This window comes from Bidens hawaiensis, unplaced genomic scaffold (genome assembly GCF_021521415.1).
Source record: "Bidens hawaiensis isolate Kalapana, Puna unplaced genomic scaffold, B.hawaiensis_p1.1 tig00000820_1, whole genome shotgun sequence".
Classification (NCBI taxonomy): Eukaryota; Viridiplantae; Streptophyta; class Magnoliopsida; order Asterales; family Asteraceae; genus Bidens; species Bidens hawaiensis.
This window is the reverse complement of record NW_027491048.1, coordinates 1,580,892-1,587,970: the sequence shown is the minus strand read 5'-3', so window position 1 is coordinate 1,587,970 and position 7,079 is coordinate 1,580,892. Positions and strand designations below refer to the sequence as shown.

The following is a 7,079-nucleotide window of genomic DNA, read 5'->3' as shown; positions in this document are numbered from 1 at the left end:
TCAAAAGATTAACGACATACCGATTTTGGTGAAGTATAAACCCATCATTTCCGTACTCAAGCTCAAGACCCAAAAAGTGCTTTAATTTTCCCAAGTCTTTCATGAAAAAACGAGTGCACAGATTCGTTTTTAGCTGCTCCACCACGTAGACTAAATCACCGGTTATAATTAAGTCGTCAACAAAAACGAGGACAACAGCGGTTTTGTCACCTTCGGCTCGGACGAACACACTGGTATCGGCTATTGTAGAAACAAATCCATTGAGTACGATCCAAAAACTCACTGATCTTACCGAACCAAGCCCGCGGTGACTGTTTTAAATCGTAAATCGCTTTCTTTAACTGACAAACATAATTAGGAAAAATTTGACTTACAAAACCTCCCGGTTGATCCATGTATATTATACGATCCAAATCGCCATACAAAAACGCATTACTAACATCCATTTGCCATAAATTCCAACCTTTGCACGCGGCAATAGCTAAAATTACTCGAACCGAAACGAGTTTAGCTACGGGACTAAACGTATCCTCATAATCGATCACATACTCTTGTGAAAAACCCCGTGCAACTAGTCGAGCCTTATATCTTTCTATCGACCCGTCAGCCCGTCTTTTAATTTTGAAAACCCACTTACACGAAATCGGTTTCACATCGCTTCGGAACAAGATGCCAAGTCTCGTTACAGACTAAAGCTTCTAACTCTTGCTTCATGGCTTCCATCCACTTAGGATCCCGTCGGGCTGCTCTACGGTTTCGGGTTCACGTTCAGTTTCTTGACTAACAAGTAACGCGACGTTTGCATACCTCGGGTTCAGTTTACTAACCCGTTCGGACCTCTGGACAGCTGGTGCGCTTCCCTCGACATTTGCTGAAACGTTCGGATTTTTGGACTGAGACCCAGACTGACCGGTTGATGTCCCAGTGCGCCACGGACTGATCCGTGTGTTGCTTTGTGACCTTATACCTTCTATTTGATTCTCAACAGGTTGAACAATAGTTTCAACCTCTTCTTCATTGTTTAACTCCACATAAACATACTTGTCAACTTCTTGTCTTAAGTCTTGAGTGTCGGGTAACACTTCTTTACTTGAAGACCACCATAATGAATTTTCATCAAATATTACATCCCGAGACACGTAAATTCACCCGGTACTCGGCTCACAACATCGCCACCCTTTCTTTTCATTATCGTAACCAACAAAAATACATCTCGTTGCCTTTTTCTCCAACTTGTGTATGAGATGACCCGGGATGAACACGTAACACACGCATCCAAATACTCGAAAGTAACTAACATTCGGTTGGATTTTGAACATCCTCTCGTATGGTGACTCGTAGCTCATTCCTTGTTGCGGCAATCAGTTACTTATAAACGCAGCGGTAATCATTGCCTCCGCCCAAAATCTCCCCGGCACATTCTTATTGTGCATCATGCTTCCAATCATGTCGGTTAGGGTGCGATTCTTTCTCTCCGAAACCCCGTTTTGCTCGGGAGTATTAGAACACGTTAGTTGGCGTTTAATTCTATTTTCTTTTAGAAACAAAGAAAATTCACGGGATGTATATTCGCCTCCGTTGTCGGAACGAAGGCACTTGATGCTCCTTTTTAGATCCCGTTCGGCTTCTAACTTGAATTCTTTGAAACGTTCAAACGCCTCGGCTTTCTCCTTCATGAAATATACCCGCAAATATTTCCAATAATCATCAATAAATGATATCATATAACTCATACCTTTAATTGACGGTTGTTTCACCGGACTGAACACATCGGTATGAACTAGCTCGAGAGGGGCTTTAGCTCGATAACTAGAGTTCTCAAACGGTTGTTTATGAGCCTTTCCAAATTGACAACCGCCACACACTACATCCGTTTTTACTTCGAGTTTGGGTATTCCCGCCACCAACTTCTTTTTCACGATTAATTGAAGTTTGCCATACCCGACGTGGCTTAAACGTTGATGCCACAGATCTGCGTTTAGATTCTTTTTCACCTTATTCACATACGAAGTCCCGGCAGACAATACATAAACCGAGTCTTTCTTTCTCTCTTGAATCACCGGTATGGATTTAGTTTCGAACTTATCGAAAATACTCACCTCGTTTGGCTTGAACAGAACATATCGTCCGGTGTCGGTGATTTGAGGAACCGACAATAGGTTCCTTTCCATACCGGGAATATGAAACACGTTTTTAAGAACAAAACCACTTTCCTCGGAATCTGATGAGAGATCAACCTCACCAATATAAGCTATGCTGTGTCGCGAATCATCAGCTATAACTACCACCTGATTACCCTCGTACTTAACCGTGTTCTTTAACCGCTCTTTTTCACTCGTTAGGTGATTCGACAACCCGAATCAACAATCCAATCATTTAACAAATTTAAAGAGGGTTTTACCGTAGCCATTAACGCATAGACTTCTTCAATTCCAGCATAATGGGCCTCGACATCCCAAGGCTCTTCAGTTCGATTTTGCGTTGTCGCGGCATTTCCTTCTTCAGTTGCACTCGCTGTACAATACTTTGCGATGTGTCATCGCATCCCACAATTATAACACTTAAACGTTTTAAACGACGAACGTTTCAACACTTCCTTCCTGTTGGTTTTGTTCCTCGGGTTTATTACCTTTGTTGAAGTTGTTCGATCGATCCCATGGTTTCTTTTTGTTGTAACCGTGGTTGGGTTTGAACTTTCGTTTTCCTTTGCCCGCAAACAACGTCTCGTTTTCTTGCTTCGGTACAGCGGAGACCAACACACCGGCCATCAGAATCTCGTAACTAACTACGAGATGACATATAATTTTTATAACTTTGGTATATATCTTCCCATTAGTTGTCTTTATCTTCTTTCGTGCCTTGTATTTATTTGTATATTGGTGTAACCTTAATTTTCATGTAGAATTTATATATGTAACTTGATTTATTGAATAGATGAAAAAGTTGAGAAACCCTGGACGACATGAACTATTGATGAATTAGGAAGGAGAACGAATGACATTAACTCGATTAATGCTTCGTGAAAGATTTCTCTGCGTGTTGTTAACTTATAAAAACACTCAAATGCAATCCTTAGTAACATTAGCAAATTCATCTTTTAATACAACACAAATTATATTTACAAGTTTCATAGTCCGGAAACGTGTCTCAACGTTACGGTCAGACTAAAGTCAAATCATTACTTGTTTAATTGCGTAAACATGACTTTATGCTTTGTTGTAAAAAAATCTATTAACCATTGTTGTTTGATGATACGATACTGTGACTTTACAATGGTCTATGGTAGATGTTAAGTCTATCAAGTTCAAGGTCCGTAGCACCAATAAAATATCTTTTAGCATATATCATGATGATACGTTGAAGTTTGTCCTCAAGCAGGGCCGGCTTCGAGAAGCGAAAAAAAATTTGGGTCAAAGGCGAAATTTTTTTTGGCCCTTAAATAAAAGAAACTTTTGTTGGATTTAAACAATTTAATTTTAAATGAGCTTATTTGATTATAATTTGAGTTATGTAAAAAACTTTTGTATAAAAATAATCTTAAAATGGTTTTAAATAAGACTAGAACTCACAACCTTTTAGTTAGATGTCATAGCCCTTTACCACTAGACCAAGCAAATAGTTATGTTGTGTTGAAACATTGATTATACATATTTTTTTTTATAAAAAAACATATAATTTTTTTTGAAAAAAAAAACTTCGGGCCTAACAGGGTGTCGGGTCTGTGGCCGTCGACTATCCTGCCATGCCTCAAAGACGGCCCTGTCCTCAAGAATAACATTTTAAAGTTATCAAAATCTTATGAACACAAAAGCCGACATATTCTATGTATTAACCTCGTTGTACAAGGTGTGGTCGACGGTAAACATATTACATTCAGGCAACTAAACAAGATGTTAACACTAACATAATTTAAATATGACATGCCTGAAATTTTATTAAAACACACTGTAATAGAACAAAAATACACTTAACTAGTTTTCTCCACATGTATAGTCATTAAAGTTCACTTAAGATCAATTGGGCACCAAACTCAGGTTGCAAAGTGACGGTGATATGTGGAGCATGCGAGTATGACGGGGATATCTCAAAGGAAAAACGTCTTATAATCAAAACGAGTGCCAGTTTTACTTCTGACATGGCCAAATTTTGCCCGACACATATACGCGGCCCCCCTCCAAAGTGAAAATAGGAAGCTTGTCCACTGGTCGCCTTCAACACGCCTTCAGAAAATCGTTGTGGGTTGAACTCATTCACATCGTTGCCCCATATATCCTTGTCATAATGTAAAAGCATCATGTGCGACATAAGATGGCACCCGGATGGTAATGTTATGTTTCCTATTTTAGTTTCTTTATGAATCATTCGTCGCATTGATACACCGGGTGGGTATAACCTAAGTACCTCATTCAAGATATCATATTAATCTGTAAACAATAATGTTTAATTAATACTTGCATGTAAATTGTTATTGGTTTAGGTTGTTAATTAATCTAACTATATGAAAAACTTACAAATTTTAAATGACTTAATCCATCAATGTTAGGTTTTCTTTCTCCGAACACTTTTAAAACTTCATCTCTAGCACGATCTTGCCAGTTCGTGTGTTGACCCAACAAAATCATTGTCCAAACAAGCAAATTTGCAGTAGTCTCGTAGCCTGCAAAGTAGAATAGTTTGCACTCTTCAATGATTTCTTCAATGCTAAGTCCAAAACTGTTACTCCCTTGCTTTTTAATTTCTTTTGCATTTGAATCCAATAATATTCCCAACAAATCTTCCTTTGTGTCCACTGCCGTTACTCGTTTATTAATGATTTTCTTTATTGAACTCTTCACTTCTCGGTCAATCTCTTTAATCCTCCTACTGCTTTTTGTAGGGAAAAATCTACAATATCATACATATATATGAGTGAAAAAGTCGCGACATAAGAGCATCTATAATGGGGACGTAAACATAATAACATGAACACCCAAGGAACAACCAACCCATTACTTGCATTCACCCTTAAGAAAATTGATTTTGTAAGGAAGAACAAAAGTGGGTCCATCCATAAAAACAAAGACAAATATAGATGTTTTAATAAAGTTACACGAACAGGTGTGTTGAACAGGTGTGTCTTGCTATTTAAAAACCAGGTAAATCTAGTGGCAAAACTTGGACTTTTATATAGAGGGCAGACTCGATACGGACAAAAATTCCAGGTCGAAAGCGCGTAAATTTACACTATTGAGCAAAAAATAAAAAAGACGAAGGAGAGGGGTGCCCCCCCGCCTCGTGTGTTAATTTGCAAGGTCTAATAGAGATGGATAATAAAAACATATACTCACTGAAAACCTGGAATATACACCGATTGCATGCCCTTTATAGCTAGTTTTGCTTGTTCTAGTTGAAGTTCAAATATCTTTCTCCCGTCTTCATAATTGCTCCCAAATGCTGTACGTGAAATTACATCAGCGGTAAATTCTTTGAGCTGTGGGTACATATCAACTTCGCATGATTTTCCTTTTGTTATTCCTTCCAATTTGTTGATCATCTCACTACAACTAATGTAAACGGCTGGTAACATATGCTACAAAAAGAATTAACTTCAAAATTAATCATGTGATACAAGTGAAGTAGTTTGCTTTTTTAATCTATTATTTAGATTCAAGAAAATCAAAACACGAACCTTTAGTTTATCAACATGGAATGCCGGACTAATGATCTTTCTGTGTTTTACCCACCGGTCGCCTTCAGCATCCGCAAGTCCTCTTACTAGCGTCTTTGTTAAACGATTTCCATCTCTTGGCCTCTGAAATTGATTATGGTTAACCAAAATCTCTCGTACTAATCCGGGTTCTGCTATGTGCACAACCGGTTGTGGTCCCAACCACATAAAGAAATTGTTACCTATATGTTATCAATTAAACAAAGATATCACAACTGTCTAAACTAGAATATATACCTTAATTCCTATACACATATGTTTATCATAAATATAACGAGTACCATGAGTCTTTGCAGATGCATAGATAAACGGGATGACACGAGGTGCAATGTTACTAGTTAGATTTATAGGATTCAATTTCGCTTGAATTGTCATCTCCGTCATATCTTTAGTGTCACCATACAAAAACCTATAAGGATTTCCTTTTAATCCTTGGTCTCTAAGACTCTTCTCTATCGCCTTCGGCCTTAACCAAACCCAGTTGAAAAATCTCCACCAATATACCATCAATGTCACACAACACACTCCAGTTATGCTTACACTTATAACGTCCATATCGAATATGAATATTATTAAAGTTTCAAAAGACCTTATAATCTATATATATTGATGGCTAATTTTCACTCTTAAGTTCCTCGTATTGGAGTTATTAATTAATTTATCATCCACTACGGGAAATTAATAAGGAGGTTCATGTTTCTAAGTATGCAAAAGTTGGAAATTTGAAGGCTAAGCTAGTTAGTTGATAATAGGTTGTGCTAGCTAGTGTACGAGTTTCCCATGGTATGGAGGTTTTGATCAATAAGGCACACAAATGATACGTCATCCTAGTCTTATCGATAATAGGTCGGGCTAGTGTACAGTATATGTAAATTTAATATATTGTTCTTTGTCGCTCTTAACTTATAGATACAAAATTTTCAATTCTATAACGCTCATTTATTCTCCCGTTTAGACCATCCGTAGTCCCCTCATTATTGAGGCGTTTTGGTTGATAAAGTCGGGGGCACCCCCCCCCCCCCCGACATTTTGGCTTGTTTTTATTTTTGGGCTTGTGTGTTTACTTGTTTAGACCATCCGTAGTCCCCTTGTTTTTGATATTTTCTCAACTTTTCTAAAGTATGTTCTTTGTCATAGTTAAAGATATTTTATTTTTGGGTTGACCAAATAACAACAGGCTTGTGTATGACTGGGTAATCACTTTTCTGCCTATCATTTGGAGAGATTTATCTTGAGACATGCAAAGACAACTATGTATCTCCACATAAAGATTAGCATATTCATTCTGTTTATATCACCATGGATTTTACACATCATGGGAAAACAACCATTCATGTTAATAACTATACTAAGTGTCCTTTCATCCTATTAA

General features: G+C 37.7%; 1 pseudogene; it reads right to left on the bottom strand.

Annotated features, from left to right (window-relative positions):
* Positions 1-3,996: 3,996 nt before the first annotated feature.
* LOC143539767 (cytochrome P450 CYP72A219-like) lies at positions 3,997-6,262 on the bottom strand (annotated as a pseudogene).
* Between the last annotated feature and the right edge of the window lie 817 nt (positions 6,263-7,079).